Below are 17241 nucleotides of genomic sequence, written 5' to 3' on the forward strand. Positions count from 1 at the left end.
AGAGATGGCTCAGTGGTCTAAAGCACCTACTTGGAACAAGCTAAGCTAAGCAAAGCACAAGGACCGCGGTTCAATCACCCAGCACCACATGCCAGCCAGCTATGCCCCCTGGTGGGCTGAGCTGGCCACACACACACAAAATAAATAAATAAATAAATAAATAAATAAAAATTTAAAAAAGTTTTAAAAAAACAAAAGCATTTTAAGAAGTGAGGTTAATCTGGATGAGCATACTCTAACTCTACTGGGATCTCTCAATTTAATGAGTAAATTAAATTTACTAATAAGCAAACAGTATACACTAAAATCAAGTTAGTGATACTTAGAAGAAAAATAAAGCCAATGAAGGGATTGGACAACTTCCAATTTAGAGCTAAATTTTTGTTTTCTTTTTTCTTTTTTGTATTTAGTACAGGGTCTCACTACACAGATTGGGCTCATAGTGATTCTCCTGTTTTCAGCCTCCCAAGTGCTGGGATTACAGGCGAGCGCCACCACGCCCAGTCTCAATTGCCTTCTCAGTGTGCCCTGGGAGAAGCTATGTGGCCTGCCTGAGAGCTACATTGTTTCTTTTAATTTTTTTTCAGAGCTAATTTAGTCTCTTTGTAGGGGGAGGAGCAGAATTGTAGTGCTAAGGATTGAATACAGACCTGGCCAGTACTAGGAAGGTGCTCTTGACACTGGCTGAGCTGCAGTCCCAGGCCTTTTTTAATTATATTTTGGGATAGTCTTGCTAAACTATGCAGGTTGGCTTCAATTCAGGCTGGTCTGAGCACAGCACCACAATACCCAGTTCATATCTTCATTTTTTTTGGCAGAGAGGAACTGAGGATTGAACTCAGGCCCTTGTGCTTGCCAGGGAAGTGCTTATTCTACTGAGCCAAATCCTGAGCCCCTATATTTTGTATGTTTAAAATTATTTTGTATTATACTACGGTATTATAATCATTTTTATATAAATATTTTGGTTTGTGGAATGAATCATCTGAGTTTCCATTATTATAGGAAATTCACTTTGATATATAAGTGATTTGCATTAGCATATTTCCAGAACAAATTATGCTCACAAACCAAGGTATAACTGTATTTCCTTGGACTGTTCTTACTGAATAATTTTGCTACCAATGCAGTTGCTAATAGATACTATACAATGGGTAGGCCATAGAGGTTAGCTGGCCTGCATGCTCCTTGCTGATCACCAGCCTCAGAATAATGGAAGAAAACATGTACTTCACCTAATTATTCTAGAAGACAAGGCTCATGTGAAGTTAAATAGCCAACAAGAGATCTGGTCTCAATGCTTGCCATCATGATTTAGGATATTTTACTTATATATACAGTTGATATTTGATTTGTTTTCATTTTGGGGGATAATATGAATATATTATTTATTAAATTTATTTCCTGAGTTTTGTGTAGGCCTGTCCTTTTTTTTTTTTTTTTTTTTATGTATATAGATCAGACTCTAGTGATCCTCCTGTTTTCAGCCTCCCAAGCTCTGGGATTACAGGTGTGCACCACCACAACTGGCCCAATTTTTGCTCTTATTTTGTCATTTAGATTATAATTATCTAGTGGGTATGGTATCTCCTGGTTATGTTCTCTGCTTTCCAGCACTGGGAAATGAACCCAGGGCCTCTTTGCACTGTTTATATCCACAGCCATTTTTTCTCTTTTCTTTCAAGACAAGCGGGGGGGGCTCTTATCCATGAGGGGCTTGAAATTGTGATCCTCCTGCATCTTCCCAGCATGCAAAGATTGCTAGGTGGACTACCATGCCCAAGCTCATAATGGTTTTGAGGATTTTTTTTTTTTTAAAGCTACTTCAGGCTGCCTTAAGGGCAGGTCTGGTACAGCTTCTGAAGCTAGGAATCGAATCACAGTCCTATGTGCCTACCTGCATTTACCCAAGCCATGCTTTAAACAACTGAGCTATCAGGCAAAGCCCCACTCCTAATGGTTTTGATTTGCATTTCCCTAATGGTTAATGATGTTGAACATTTCTTTCATGTTTATTATTATTTTGTGATGTCTATTCATAGTTTGTTTTTTTTTTTTTTTCAAAATTTTATTATTCATAGTTTTGCTTGGGACAGTTTTTTTTTTTTTTTGGGGGGGTGATACTGGGGATTGAACTCAGGACCATGCACATGTTCGGTGAATGCCCTACCACTGAGCTACAGTCCCAGTTTTTTTACACCAAAATTCATTCTTTCTTTCTTTTTTTCTTTCTTCCTTTCTTTTTTGTGGAACTGGGGATTGAACTCAGGCCCTTGCGCTTGCCAGGGAAGCACTTATTCCACTGAGCCATCTCCCCGGCAAAAATTCATGTTTAAGTAATAAATGTATTTTATGGCAAGATTGTACAAGTTTAGAATGCTTCAAAACCCAAATTCAAAGCCAAGTTGATCGTGCACATTTGTGAGTTGAAAGCTGGGCAGGGGTACATAGTGAGTTACAAGACCAACCTGGACTATATAAGTGAAACCCCCTGTTGCAAGAAAAACAAAACAAAAAAACCAAATCAGAATTAAAAATTAGCTTCTTAGAGGACTACTAAAGATTATTGTGTGTATGTCTGTGTTTTTCAATAAAGCTAAATAAATACTTCAAAATGATTTAAAAAAAAAAAAACAGCTGTGGAGCCGGGGAGATGGCTCAGTAGGATAAGCGCTTGACTGGCAAACTCAAGGATCTGAGTTCAATCCCCGGTTCCGCCAAAAAAAAAAAAAAAGATTTTAATAAAGAGTAAAAATCAAATTATATTTTCTTATCAGGAAGACTGTTCTCTGAGGACCACTCAGAGATGTATTTATTTGTGGTTGGAAGGCTTACAGAGTTCTTTTGGTTTTTTACTTTATTCATCTAGTTTGTATTGCAACATTTAGAGCAAAAATCAGGTCACAAGAACAATTGAGTGAGTGCAGGTGTGTATTTAAATGATGATCTAAGTACCTCTTTACACCTGGCAGTATATGAGCATGTGATCATTCCAGTGTTTAATTTTATTATTTATTTGTGTGTGTGTGTGTGTGTGTGTGTGTCCAGCTCAGCCCAGCAGGGGGCGGGGCTGGCTGGCATGTGGTGCTGGGGGATTGAACCGCGGTCCACTGTGCTTTGCTAAGCTTGTTCTAAGTAGGTGCTTTAGACCACTGAGCCATCTCACCAGTCCCCCAGTGTTTATTTATTTATTTATTTTTTATTTTTTTTTATTTTTTTATTTTTTCCAGTGTTTAATTTTATAGGATGAATTGGTAGTATCTGTCCTTAGCTACATTGTAAAATATACAAAACTGTGTTGAGCTAGCCATTTACATACGTATTTGGTAATGCCTACTAAGCCCAGGAGCCTTTCTAAAATTATTTTTCTTTTTAATCCCTTAGATACAATGTATCCTAAACTATTTGCTTTTTAAAAAAATTTGATGTGTTTTAGTACAGGGTCAATAGGGTCTCACTACGCAGATTGCACTTGTAGTGACCCTCTTGTTTTCAGCTTCCCCAGTGTTGGGATTACAGGTATGTGCTACCATGCCCAGTCTCAATCCTGAGTGTGCCCTGGGGGTGGGGCCAGCATGGCTTGTGATGCCAGAGATTGAACCCCTGTTCCTGTGCTGTGCCTAAGCAGGTGCTTTAGTCTGCTGAGCTATCTGGCTGGCCCTATTCATAAACTATTTACTTTGCATATGTTTCACAGTAAATATTATTGTGAAAATTTATTTCTAATTCAAATTTTGTTTCTCTGCAACCTGGAGATTGTGATTTGTATACATTTCAGAAGCCAAAAATAAAAAAAATTTAAAAATAAAAAATATATATTTAGTGTATTCCCTAAAGGTAGAGAGCCAGGAATTCTATGTAAGACAGATTTCCTAGATCTTAGAAACTTGATATTTAGTGACCTATACACCCAAGAAACTGAACAAGACAGATTAAGATGAAGTGCAATAAAGTTTGCATGTGGAAAATGCTATCTAAGCCAGCCAGGCCTTGAAGGATCGCTTTCAAAGTGATCAGTAGAGCAGACCATGATGAATCTAGACCTTTGACCCAAATGCAGATCTCCCTCCCTCTTTCCCTCCCTCCCACCCTGGTCACTAACTCATGGCGATCTGCCTGCCTCAGCCTTCCAAATTGCAGTATTACAATGTGTGCTACCACACCCGGCCATTTTTTTCTTCTGATGGTGCTGGGGATCAATTTCAGGGTCTTGTGCACACTCATCAGTTATACAGCATGAAGTGTTTCCTAAACTTGATAGCAAAAAAATGTTTTCCAAATTTAAAACTTTTGTTTTGATACTGGGAATTGAACTCAGAGGCTTCAAGTTGCCTAGCACATAGTAGGCTGCAGCTCTGTCATTGAACTACATGCATACCTGACTTTAGCTTTTATTTTGAGACAGGGTCTTAATCATTTGCCCAGACTGGCTTTGAACTTTTTGTTTTTTTTGATTTTTTTTTTTGCTCCTAATGCCTTAAGGGCAGGTTTTGCTGGCTTGAGTTGTGGGTATCAAACCACAGCAACTTGAGCCTGACTGCTTTGTTGAAGCAGCCACTTAAAGAGCTGAGCTAAGGAGTAGGCCCCCTTTGTTTGTTTTTTGAGACATTCTCAAAGAATTCATTGTGTGCCTTAGGCTGACCTCAAACTTATGATCCTCCTGCCTTTGCTTCCTGAGTTGTTGCAATTATAGTTATAAGCACAGCCCTGGTAAAAACACCTGATTTAAAAAAAAAAAAAAAAGAATTAAAAGGGCCAGGGAGATGGCTCAGTAGAATAAGTGATTGCCTGGCAAGTGCAAGGACCTGAATTCAATCCCTGAAAAAAAAAAACCCACCTGATTTTAAATACATTTTGGGGGGATCTTTTGCTTTTCTCTCTCTCTCTCTCTCCCTTTTTTTTTTTGTAGTTTAAAATTTTATTTAACTTAAAAGGTGAACAAAATGTGTATTTGAAATCGTACTAACCTTATTTATCTGACATACATGCTTACACAGAGGACAGATTGATTGCCAATAACTTCTGGAAGTCCACAGCCCATTTAAAAATACTTTTTCACAAAAACTCTTCATCGAAAGAAATATTTTTTTATACTGAATAAAAGCTAGATGCAAATTTCCAGTGCGATCTACTGTGATGTACTCATTTTACGGTCAACTCTGATGATGAAGACAGCACAAATGTGTAGTTCAGGTGGCTGATGCAAACGAAAAGTGACAAAGATGCCTCCACCATGTCCCCGTAGAGGGGTCGCACGACCCTTGATCCTCACGACCCTTGATCCTCACAGCCGATCACTTCTTCCCTTTTCCTTTTTTACTTCCCTCTCCTTGCTGAAGATTTGGGTCACCACCTCCTGTTTTCTGTGTTCTGGTTTTTAGCTTAGGTATCATTTCTGCTACATACAACATTACTGACTTACGTGATGGGAACTGCCCCAGACAGAGGCTGCCATCTTCCTGCTTCAGCTGGACTCGAACTCTGCCTCTGTATTAAACATCACGATTCCATTCCCTAGAGTACATCTTATTTTTCTTGATAACTGCATTAAGTCCAACTGCTGAGCATACATCTTGAATCTCGGTAGCTGTAGGATTTTCAACAGCCTTACTTATTGGGATCCGCCTCCCCTCTGCAATGGTTTTTTCTTATTATTTAAATAAGCGGGGTAGATAGAAATAATGTCTTGGTCTGCCGGGAAGCAGGCGGCTGCGCAAGCCATATCCACACAGGCTCAGGCTGCGCAGACTAGGTAACACAAACTGCTTCTCCTGTTTTTAACAGGGAAGAAAAAGCTGTAACTGAAAAGTTAGAGTTAAGATAAGAAAAGATTCCAGCTTAGGTGGCTTTGTCAGATACTGCCCTCAATCAGTTTGGTGGCCAACTTCCAGGGATTAACTGGTGGCCTTCTTGGGTTGATTGTTACCTCAATGCTGGTGTTACGACTCTGGAATCCTTCTGATTGAGGGATGCTCTCATTTCCAGGAAAGGATTATCTGGGAGAGCTCCAACTTCCCTGAGTAAATACTAATTTTCAAATGTGACTAATTTATTTTATAATTTGTTCTGTTTGTAAGTATATAGGTCTACTAAAAAGTGGCTTATGGACAGGAGGGCTCCTGCTTAAAACACTAGACTAGATTTTAGGCTTGAATTTCTGGTGGACTAGTTAATTCCACCATTGCCAGAGATACTGCTTTTAATAAGGCCAGCCATCTGGTAAATTTATGCAGTTAGTAGAAAGGAAAACCGAATTTATATATGAGGTCTGCATATATCACTACTGTTGTAGAATTTCATGATAATTAATGGTAAATAGGGAAGATGACTTATATATGAAGATTAATATTTTGCATTTGTATTCTTTTATTCATTTGAACTTTTGCTAATAGGTGCTGTGCAGTGTTTTATTCGTAATAAAATGCTTTGTACATCTTATCTAGGAGGAGGAAGTGGAAAGAGTCTTATGGGGCACCAAAATGAATGTGTTTACAAAGTTAAGTGTTAAAGAAAAAAATTAACTTAATTATTTGAGATCATTTGTTCTCTTTCTCCCTCTCTCCATCTCCCTCTTCCTCTCCATCCCTCTTTTTGTTACCAGGAATCAAACTCAGGACATTGCACTTGCCAGGCAGGCGTTGTGCACTGAGGTAGATTGCTGACCCCTTTTTTCTGAGAACTCATATGGCATAAATGACAAAGGAGGTATACTAGTGGACTAGAAAAGGTCCAGAGGGTAGTATGGTGAAAGGGCTCCATGATACCACTTAACAGTTTATCTTTATTTCTCTTCTCTATCTTGCTTGATGTCCGAATCCTTTTAAAACTGATTTAACTTTTAATGCTGCATGCTCTTAATGCCTTACTGTCATGAAAGCATAAGACAACTTGTTCAACATCTCATAGTAATTTTAAAAAAGGGGGCCAGGGAGATGGCTTAGTAGAATAAGCATTTGTGGGCCTGAGTTCAATCCCTTGTTTGTTTGCTTTTATTGTTTACTGTGTAGGTCAGGCTGGCCTTGAACTCACTATGTAGCCCAGGCTAGCCTCAAATTTATAGCAATCTCCTGCCTCAGCCTCCTGATTGCTGAGATTATAGGCATGCACCATCATACCCAGCTTCATTCCCATTCGTGTGTGTGTGTGTGTGTGTGTGTGTGTGTGTGTATGTGAGAGAGAGAGACTGGGTATCAAACTCAGGACCTGCCAGGCAGGTGCTTATATTGCTGAACTATATCCCTGGCCCTCCATGCTCATTCTTTTTTTTTTTTTTTTTGCTAATTTTTTTATTTTTGGTGTTACCAGGGATCGAACTGAGAACCTTGTACTTGCCAGGCAAACGCTTATTCCACTGAGCTATGTCCCCAGCCCTGACTATGCTCATTTTTGACGGAAGAAAAGCACTATACAAAGTGGCTGTGGTTTTTCAAGAAATAAAAATGGCTTGATTTGTAGGAGCAGGGATGAATTGAGAGCAAGAGTTTAGGAACTAAGTGCCATGAAGCTGTGCAGTATGTAATAGTAAATATTCATTAAATCAGGAGTATGATTTGACAGTCTCAAAATGGAGGATGAAAGAAAATATAAGCAGATTGGTATAGGCCACAATGCAGGTATATAGGAAAGTGTTAGCAGAAGGCACAGTGTTAGGAAGCTGGCTGTGGGTGTGTAGACCTGTAATTCAAGCACTCTGAGAGGGTAAGGTGGGAGGATCACATGGTCAAGCCAGCCTGACCAATTTAGCAATTTAGTGAGACCCTGTCTCAAAATAAAAATATTTTATAAAGGGCTGGGGGCATGTAAATCAATGCAGAGATGCTCGGTTCAGTTCCCAGTGTATCTCCTCAGCCCACCAACATAACAAAACCCCTCAGAGGTAAAAGTACAGGGATGCTTTCAAAATGACAACTACTCACATTTAGGCCAAACTACTCACATAGTATTATCATATGTCACTATTTGAGGATTTTGAAATACATTTCTGTTGGATTATTCCTGCCACTAGAAAAAAATCAAAACAAAACAAAACAAAACACTGTTGCAGTTTCACGTTTGATACTGATACTGGGTTCCTTATCCTTAGATCTTCTTTGTAATGTCTGTGGTCAGATTGGGCCTGATCTGTTCCTGTGCCAAAGGAAAACATACAATCGCAAAACTGTGAGGCATAAATGAGAGACATATGGGAGTAGTGTAAAAAGAACTCTAGGAGTCTTACATGCCTGGGTGGGCGAGCTAAACTAATAGCTCCCAGCAGTTTTCTGAATCAGACATTGTGGAGCCAAGAGTCTAGCATTTGGAATTCCACTCTCTATGCAAAGGGTCTGTCTTTTATCTTCCTAACCACCATTTGTTAGATGGCTAATGATCCACTGGACCTGTTGACAACAAAGTGGGGAAGCTGGCAAAGATCTTGTTAAAAGCAAAAAAAAAAAAAAAAAAAGTTCCAAGGTAGGAAAGTGAGGATAAAAAAGGTTTAATCATATCTTCACCTATTTTTAAAAACAATTTTACTTGTGGAGAGTTTTGAATGCACTTAAAAAATAAAGAATAATGTAGTAAGCCCCCATGAGCTGCAGTTATATGAGACTACTTGGGTTTGGTCTCTAAGTCTTGCTGCCTTTGACCTTACACCTTTTAAATACCTCTTTCTCCTGTTTTCTCCTCCTTAGACTTTGTGATGAATGGGACAGTCTTAACCCCCTCTAATAGTTTAAAGAAATATTGTTCCGGTGTAGTATAGTATAAGGAAAGGAAAGTACTTGTATCAAGAGAACATAGTAGAAAGCAAATTCTGAAGTTTTATTTTATTTTTTTTTGCAGAACCGGTGATTGAACTCAGACCCTTGCGCTTGCCAGGGAAGTGCTTATTCCATTGAGCCATCTCCCCTACCCCTTCTGAGGTTTTATTGAGAAAGTGGCATTTTATTTTATAACAGAAGATTGGAAGAGAGGTAGAAGATAGATCTTTGAGCTACGAATATAAATGTTAACTCCTTTCACTGGGCATTATGGTTTGTGTCTAGATGTCCCCCCTAAGCCTCATGCAGTTGTGGGATTTTTTTTTAGAAGTAACTGGATGTAAGAGTATATGATTGATTCCCAGTGTAGAATTGCTCTCTCGCCTCTCCTCTCATGTTGCTTTTGCTGTCTTCTGCTGCCATGAACTGTTGCCCTCTACCATCTACCCTTCCTTGGAGCCAGCTGATTATGGACCAAAACCTTACAAATGGAGCTAAATAAACAATTTCTCCTTAATTTTGGGTGTCAGACATTTTGTCTCAGTAATGAGAGAAAAGTATTGAAGACACTGTGTTATTTAAAATATGGTATATGTTTTGTATTTATACCACAGGCTGTATTTTGTAGATGTGGTTTTCCTCTGTTTGAAACAACTTGGATCTGCTTAAGATTTTTTTTCCTAAACTGTCTGTCTCCTTGAATACATCTTATCAAGATGAATTATGCAAGATATGTTAGATCCTTTTGAAAAATACTATTTCAAAGCAAGTTGAACCAAGTTTAAGTCTGTTCAGAAACTTTGAGAAGCTGTGTGCCATGTGTTTCAGTATTTGTGTTTATCAATGAAATGAGCCAGGAGAGCAGTCTTGATTTTTGCATTTAAAAAATCTGACAGATAAGGGGGAATGCACCATAAATAGTGTAGAATAGATTAATGAGCTGTTGAGTTACCAGCACCTTCTGCAGTTTGTCCACAGCTGTTTGCTTTTTGTTTTACAGACCTGTGTTTCTCACTGGGTATAGGTGATCATTTGGCCTATTTTCCTATCATTTCATATCCGGCAGTTTCAAAGTGCATGGAATTCTTAGGGTTCCTCTTGAAGAAACAGTGCTTTCTTTTTTAAACCTTTATCAGTCTTTTTCCCCCTTGAATATACTTTTTGTTTTACTCAAAATGAGGATTGTACCCAGTCAGGGCCTTTGTACTAAGCTACATTCCTAGCCCTTTTTAATTTTTTTTTAGTTCCAGAATAGGGTCCCCCTAAGTCACTAAGTTGCCTGGGTTAGGCTTAAATTTATGATTCTTCCTAAGCCTCCTACAGTGCTGAGATTACACTAGTACCTGGCTATTATTATTATTATTATTTTTTAAACATTTATTTATTTATTTATTTAGTGTGTATGTGGCCAGCTCAGCCCACCAGGGGGCGGGGCTGGCTGGTATGTGGTGCTGGGGGATTGAACCAGGGTCCCTGTGCTTTGCTTAGCTTAGCTTGTTCTAAGTAGGTGCTTTAGACCACTGAACCATCTCACCAGCCCCTGGCTATTATTTTTTCTTTTAAAAAATTTAAGGTATAATTGACTTACAATAAATTAGACATATTAAGGCCTACAGTTTGGTAAATGTTGACATGTATGTACTTGTGAAACTGTCACTACAATTAGAATGGTAAACTTAATTCTAGCACTCTGGAAGGTCAAGACAGGAAGAATACAAGTTTGATCCCCCACACACACCTGGGCAATTTAATGCCTTATCATCAAAATCCTGTCTCAAAAATTAAAAAAAATAGAATAAAAATAATTTACCAGGGCTGGCCAAATAGTTCAGCAGATTAAAGCCCCTGCAAGCAGATGCAGGGGAGTAGGGGCCGTGGGTTGTGGTTCCTATCCCGGGCCTGCCACAACAATTGAGACTGGGCATGGTGGTGCACGCCTATAATCCCAGCTCTTAGGAGGCTGTAAACAGGTGGATTACTAGAGTCTGATCTAGTAGTGAGACCCTGAACACCCTGTAGACCCTAGTCTTAAATTAAAAAAATAAAAAGAAAGAATTTACCATTGCTTATACCTTTTACCTTTGGTAATCTCTCCCTTCCATGTTCCCTGACCCTGTCAAACACTAACCTATAACTTGATGAGTTGGCACATACCTGTAATCCCAGCACTTGGAAGGTTGAGAGCTGAGATGGGATTAAGAGTTTGAGTCTACAATCCCTGGTACAAAAAAAGTTTATACTCTGGAGGCTGAAGAGGGAGGATTAAATGTTGGAGGCCAGTTGGAGCTACTTAGTGAGATAATGTCTCAACATACAAAAAATGATGCAGTTTTTTTTTTTTTTTTTGGTACTAAAATTTTGTAATATAAGCCAGGTAGGGTGACATACCCCAGTAGTTCCACCTAGTCAGGAAACGAGGATTGCACTCAAGAGCTTGAGCCCAAGAGTTTGAAATTAACCTCAACAACATATCAGTACCCCTTTTTGACCAATAAGTATCCCACAATAATCATTTAAAGCTCTTGGATCATTCCTAAGTGCTTAGATTATAAATTATATTAATAAATCTTGACATCCTAGGTATTTGTTGAACCTTGTAACTAACCCATGACTTGTAACTTTGGATCTCCACCATTAGGGTGGTCTTCATATAGAATGAGCGTGAGAGGAGAGTTGTTCCACGTATGAGGTACTGGCTCAGTGCCTTTTTTTTTTTTTTTTTTGTCTTTTCCTGTATTTTAGGGAAGGTCTGCAAGGTGTTCAGGGTCTCAGTACTAGATCAGACTAGTAGTGATCTGCCTGTTTACAGCCTCCCAAGAGCTGGGATTACAGGCACATGCCACCGCACCCAATCTCAATTGCCTTCTCAGTGCACCCTGGGCCAGCAGGGATCAAACCCCAGGCTCTTATGCCTGATTGCAGGTGCTTTAATCCGCTGAGCTATTTGGCCGGCCCTTCAGTGCCTTTAAATTTAGTGAATCAATAAATAATTTGAACATCGCTTGAGTGCTAGAGTTTAAAAGGCACTAAGGGATATTGGGAAGTAATTTGCAGGTAGCCAGGAAATATGGGTGCTGGAACCAGCCACCATCTGGAATCTAGCCTTCCTTGTGGTACCATGGAGAATTTTGATTAGATATCTCTTCTCTTACTAATATTTTGCATTTAAGTGATACATCGAAGTCATGAATAAAGTTCGTCAGTGAGGGTACTGAAAGGTGGTGTTTAGTTCACCCTCAAACAACATGGGTTTGAACTGTGTTGGTCCACATATATGTGCATGGGGGGTGGATTTGCAAGTTTTTTGTTTTTACTTATTTATTTTGCGGAACCAGGGATTGAACTCAGGCCCTTGCACTTGCCAGAGAAGTGCTTATTCTACTGAGCTATCTCCCCGGCCCCTGGATTTGCAAGTTTTGAAAAATTTGTAGACAAAACTGCATAGCTTGGAAATTTTTTAAAAATCAAGAAAACTGAAGCTCATGATGCGTGAAATACATGTAGATAATAATCTATTTTATCATTTGTTACCATAAAGTATATAGAAATCTATTATAAAAAGTTATAATTTATCAGAATTTCTACATACAAACACTTGTAGACCACCTATAGCGTCATTTGTTGTCTAGAAATGTAAGCAAATGTGAAGATTCAGGGGTGGGAGAGTATAGGTCACTACTGGGTTCAAGCCATAATCCTTCCTCAAAAAAAGAGAAAAGGAAAGGCAAGATCTTGATGCCCCTTGGAAATTAAAATTGAGATAGGGTCTTTTTTTTGAGATAGGATCTTGTTCTTTTGCTTAGATGGGCCTCAAACTTGATCATCTTGCCTCTGCCTCCAGAGTAGTTGCGTTATAGTCATGCACCACTGCTCCAGGAAACTTGACCGTTTTTTGAAAAATACCATTATGTCATTTTTTGATCTTAATTCGTTGCTATGTAGCAACTACAAAATGTTCTATTTTCTTCAAATAAAGAGCATTTTTTTGGCTTGTTAATGGGGTTCACAAATGAAATGATTTACTTTTATTAATTTTTTTATCCTTTTACAGTCTACCATAAAAATCAATTTAACTTCAAAATTCTGCCTTAAAAGATCGAATAGAGGGGCTGGGGAGATGGCTCAGTAGAATAAGCACTTCCCTGGCAAGTGCAAGGGCCTGAGTTCAATCCCCGGTTCTGCCCCCCCCCAAAAAAAAAAGATCGAATAGGGAAGGCTTTTGAACAAATACCCAGTGTTAAAGCAAACGTAAATAGTAGGTAACATGCTAATGCCAACTGAGGAAGTACAATTCGACTTGGTTAATAAATAAATCTGTTAATATCATCTGCCACGTGCTAATTTCAATAATGGAAGAACTACCGTAGGAGGATGTTGGTTAAATGGTCTACAAGGCCTTTATCTTTTTGTATAAGCCTGTTTTTTGTAGTAGCTACTTAGTAGTTCATTAATAATACCAAGTTTTGTGCCTCTTAAATTATTTATCTCAGGGACAATATACTTATTTGTAAATAAACTACAAACACATGTTTTTCTTTTATCTTTTTGGTGCAGCAAATCAAATCTTAGGCCTTGAGTGCTAGCTAGCTATACTACAGAACTATATACCCTTAGTTCATAAAATGCTAATAAATCTTATGTGTTAGTAACTGACAGTTTAAATTTCTTATTGTTATTATCTAAAGAGAACACAAAATATTTTTTAAAAATTAGAAATGATACAGAGCTTCACTAAACAATAGGAATTCAACAATGTTGTTGTATTGCATAATATTGTCTTCAAATCAGTTGTTCCGATTACCAGATAGAAGCATGCAAAATTGGTTTTTAAAAAGTTATAAGAAATTAAAAAGGACAAGAAAAAAATTTTAAGCACCAACTGCTCCCTTCTGTAGACCAGCAGAAACCAGCAGTACAATTATCCAAACCATCCTACATATATACATAAATACATCAATACATCTTTCCCACCTTCTCCCACCCTCTCCTGTCTTTTTCCTCATCCCACTTTTTCCTTCCCTTTGAACAGATTCTTTTCCTTTCACAGTATCTATTGTACCTTTCAGATTTTATTTACTCTTTCAGGTTATTTTTTGCTTTTTTAATGTATTTGTTTTTTACAAGTTCTCACTATGCGGCTTGGACTCATAGTCATCCTCCTGTTTTCAGCCTCCCCAGCACTGGGATTACAGGCGTGCACCACTATGCCTAGACTCTGGCCAGATCCCACCCGTCCCCCCTCTTCTTGGGAGTAGAGCTGGCAAGGCATGTCATGCTGGGAATTGAACTGCGGTCCCTGCGCTTGTGTAAGCAGGCACTTCATTCTGCTGAGCTGTCTTGCCAACCCCTCTTTCATGTTCTTACACTAGCAAGACAATATGATGTTTGCACATTCAGGTCTGTTATTTCACTTATGAGTATGGTCTCTTGTTGCATACATTTACTGATAAAAGTCTCAAATTTATCCTTTTTTTATAGCTGAATAATACTCTGTTGTGTAAAAATACCACATCATTTTTTTATCCATTCCTCAGTTGATGGGCATTTGGGTTGTTTCCAAGATTTATCTATGACAGATTGCACTGCTGTAAACATGGATGCACATATATTGCTGTGGTACGATGTTTTCAGTTCGTTTGAAAAAATACCCAGGAGGGGGGCTGGTGAGATGGCTCACCTACTTGGAACAAGCTTAGCAAAGCACAGGGACTGTGGTTCGATCCCCCAGCACCACATGCCAGCCAGCCCCGCCCCCTGGTGGGCTGAGCTGGTCACACACACACACACACACACACACACACACACACACACACATAAAGAAATAAAGAAAAAAGAAAAGAAAAAATACCCAGGAGGGAATAGCTGAGTTGACTGGGACTTCCAATTCTACCTTTTTGAGAAATCTCCACACTGATTTCCGGAGTCATTGTACCAGTCTACACATCCACCAACAGGAGAAGGGTTCCTTTCTCCTCATAGCCCCTCCAGCATTTTTATTAGTTGACTTCTTCATGACAGCCATTCTTTCTGAGATAAGATGGAATCTCAGTGTTGTTTTAATTTGCATTTCTTGAATGACCAATGATGTTGAACATTTTTTTCACATATTTGCCATTTGTATTTCTTCATCTTAGAAGTGTATATTCATCTCAGAGGCCCATTTTGTGAATGGATCTTTGAATTTTGGGGGCTTCATTTTTTTAAAAAATTCTTTTTTAAAAAAAATTTATTTATTTGTGTGTGTGTGTGTGTGTGTGTGTGTGTGGCCAGCTCAGCCCACCAGGGGGCGGGACTGGCTGGCATGTGGTGCTGGGGGATTGAACCGTGATCCCTATGCTTTGCTAAGGTTGTTTTAAGTAGGTGCTTTGGACCACTGAGCCATCTCACCAGCCCAAAAATTCTTTTTTTTTTTTTTAGGGGTGTGTGTGTGTGTGTGTGTGTGTGTGCATGTGTGGCCAGCTCAGCCCAGCAAGGGGCGGGGCTGGCTGGCATGTGGTGCTGGGGGATTGAACCGCGGTCCCTGTGCTTTGCTAAGCTTGTTCTAAGTAGGTGCTTTAGACCACTGAGCCATCTCACCAGCCCCCCAAAATTCTTGATATGTTCTAAATAGAAGTCTTTTGTCAGAGAGAAAGTTTACTATAATTTTTTTCCCAATTCATGGGTTTTCTTTTTACTCTGTTGGTGATTTCTTTTGACATATTGAAGCTTTTCAAAAGGATATGATCCCAGTTGTTGATTTTTTTTGAGGTATTTCCCATGTACTTTGATTTCTGTTCATGAACTCTCTACCTACCGCTATGTCTTTTAAGATTTCTACCAAAAAAGAAAAGAAAAAAACAAAAACAAAAGCAAAACATTTCTACCTACTTTTTCCTCCAGAAGTGTCAGTGTTTCTGTTTTTTTTTTTTTTTTTTTTTTGTTTTGTTTTTTTAATTTTATTTATTTATGTGTGTGTGTGTGGCCAGCTCAGCTCACCTGGCTCAGCAGGGCTAGCTGGCATGTGGTGCTGGGGGATTGAACCATGGTCCCTGTGCTTTGCTAAGCTTGTTCTAAGTAGGTGCTTTAGACCACTGAGCCATCTCACCAGCCCCAGTGTTTCTGTTTTAATGTTTAAGTCTTTGATTCATTTTGACTGTAATTTAATGCATGGTGATAGACATGGTTCTAATTTTAGCCTTTGGCATGTGGAATGCCAGTTTTTCCAGCATCTTTTATTAAAGAGGCTATCTTCCAGTGAACATGTTTGACCACTTTGTTAAAGATGACTGTGTTTGTAGTTACGTTTGCATCTTCAAATCTGTTCCATTGATCCTCACATCTGTTTTTTTTTGCCAGTACCATGCGATTTTTATCACAGTGGCCTTGTAGTATAATTTCAAGTCAGGGATTGTGATGCCTCTTACTTTGCCTTTGTTGTCCAGGATTGCTTTTGCTATTCTAAGTCTCCTCTGGTTCCAGATGAATTTTAGTAATGTTTTCTCTAGATCTGTGAGGTATATTAATCCCAATTAAAATTTGGGATTGCATTGACTCTGAATAACAATTTTGGGAGTGTGACCATTTTCACAATGTGAGTTTTTCCTGTCCAGGAAGAAGTAATATCTTTCCATTTTCTTTTTTCTTTGTGGAACTGGGGATTGAACTTGGGCCCTTGTGCTTGCCAAGCAAGCGCTTATTCTACTGAGCTATTTCCCTAGCCTTTTCCATTTTCTGATATCCTCTTCCATCTCTTTTTTTCAGAGTGCTGTAATTTTCACTATATAAGTCTTTTACTTTATTTGTAAGATTGATTTCTAAGCATTTCTTTTTTTTAATGTTATCATGAAAGATATGGTTTACCTAATTTCTCTCTAGGTACGTTTGTCATTTGTGTAATGAAATGCTATTGATTTTGAGTGTTAACTTTGATACTGCTACACTAGTGAATATGGTTATTACATGTACAAGTAACTTAGAGTTTTTGGGGTCTTCTATGTCATCTGCAAATAATGATAATTTAACATCTTCCTTTCCAAACATTATTCCTTTTTTCTCCCTTGTCTAGTTGCTTTGGGTAATGTTTCTAGAACTGTGTGGAATAGGAATGGTGACAGTGAACATCCTTGTCTTGTGATGTGTGTGTGTGTGTGTGTGTGTGTGTGAGAGAGAGAGAGAGAGAGAGAGAGAGAGAGAGAGAGAGAGACAGAGACAGACCTGGGATCGAACTGCACTCCTTGTGCTTGCCTATGTAGGAGCTTTTTTGCTTTTTTCTGGTAGAACCAAGGATTGAACTCAGACCCTTGCGCTTGCCAGGGAAGCGCTTATTCCACTGAGCCATCTCCCCAGCCCCCAAGCAGGAGCTTTAGACCACAGAGCTATGTTACTAGTCCTTGTTCCTGATTTTAAAGTAAAAGCTTTTAGTTTTTGTTCATTTAGTATGATGTTGGCTATTGGTTTCTCATAGATGGCTTTTATGAGGTTGAACTAAAGTTCATCTATTCCAATTTTCTTCTTTCTTTTT

The 17241-nt window shown here is 38.8% G+C and overlaps 1 protein-coding gene and 1 pseudogene across 3 annotated transcripts in view; one reads left to right on the forward strand and one right to left on the reverse strand.

The window, feature by feature from the left end:
• The window catches only part of Cbfa2t2 (CBFA2/RUNX1 translocation partner 2), a 178909-nt gene that overhangs the window by 38796 nt on the left and 122872 nt on the right, over positions 1-17241 (forward strand). The gene's annotated exons all lie outside the window — the stretch shown is intronic.
• On the reverse strand, positions 5295-5722 carry LOC101590961 (annotated as a pseudogene).

This window comes from Octodon degus, unplaced genomic scaffold, assembly GCF_000260255.1.
Source record: "Octodon degus isolate 3935 unplaced genomic scaffold, OctDeg1.0 scaffold00037, whole genome shotgun sequence".
Lineage (NCBI taxonomy): Eukaryota > Metazoa > Chordata > Mammalia > Rodentia > Octodontidae > Octodon > Octodon degus.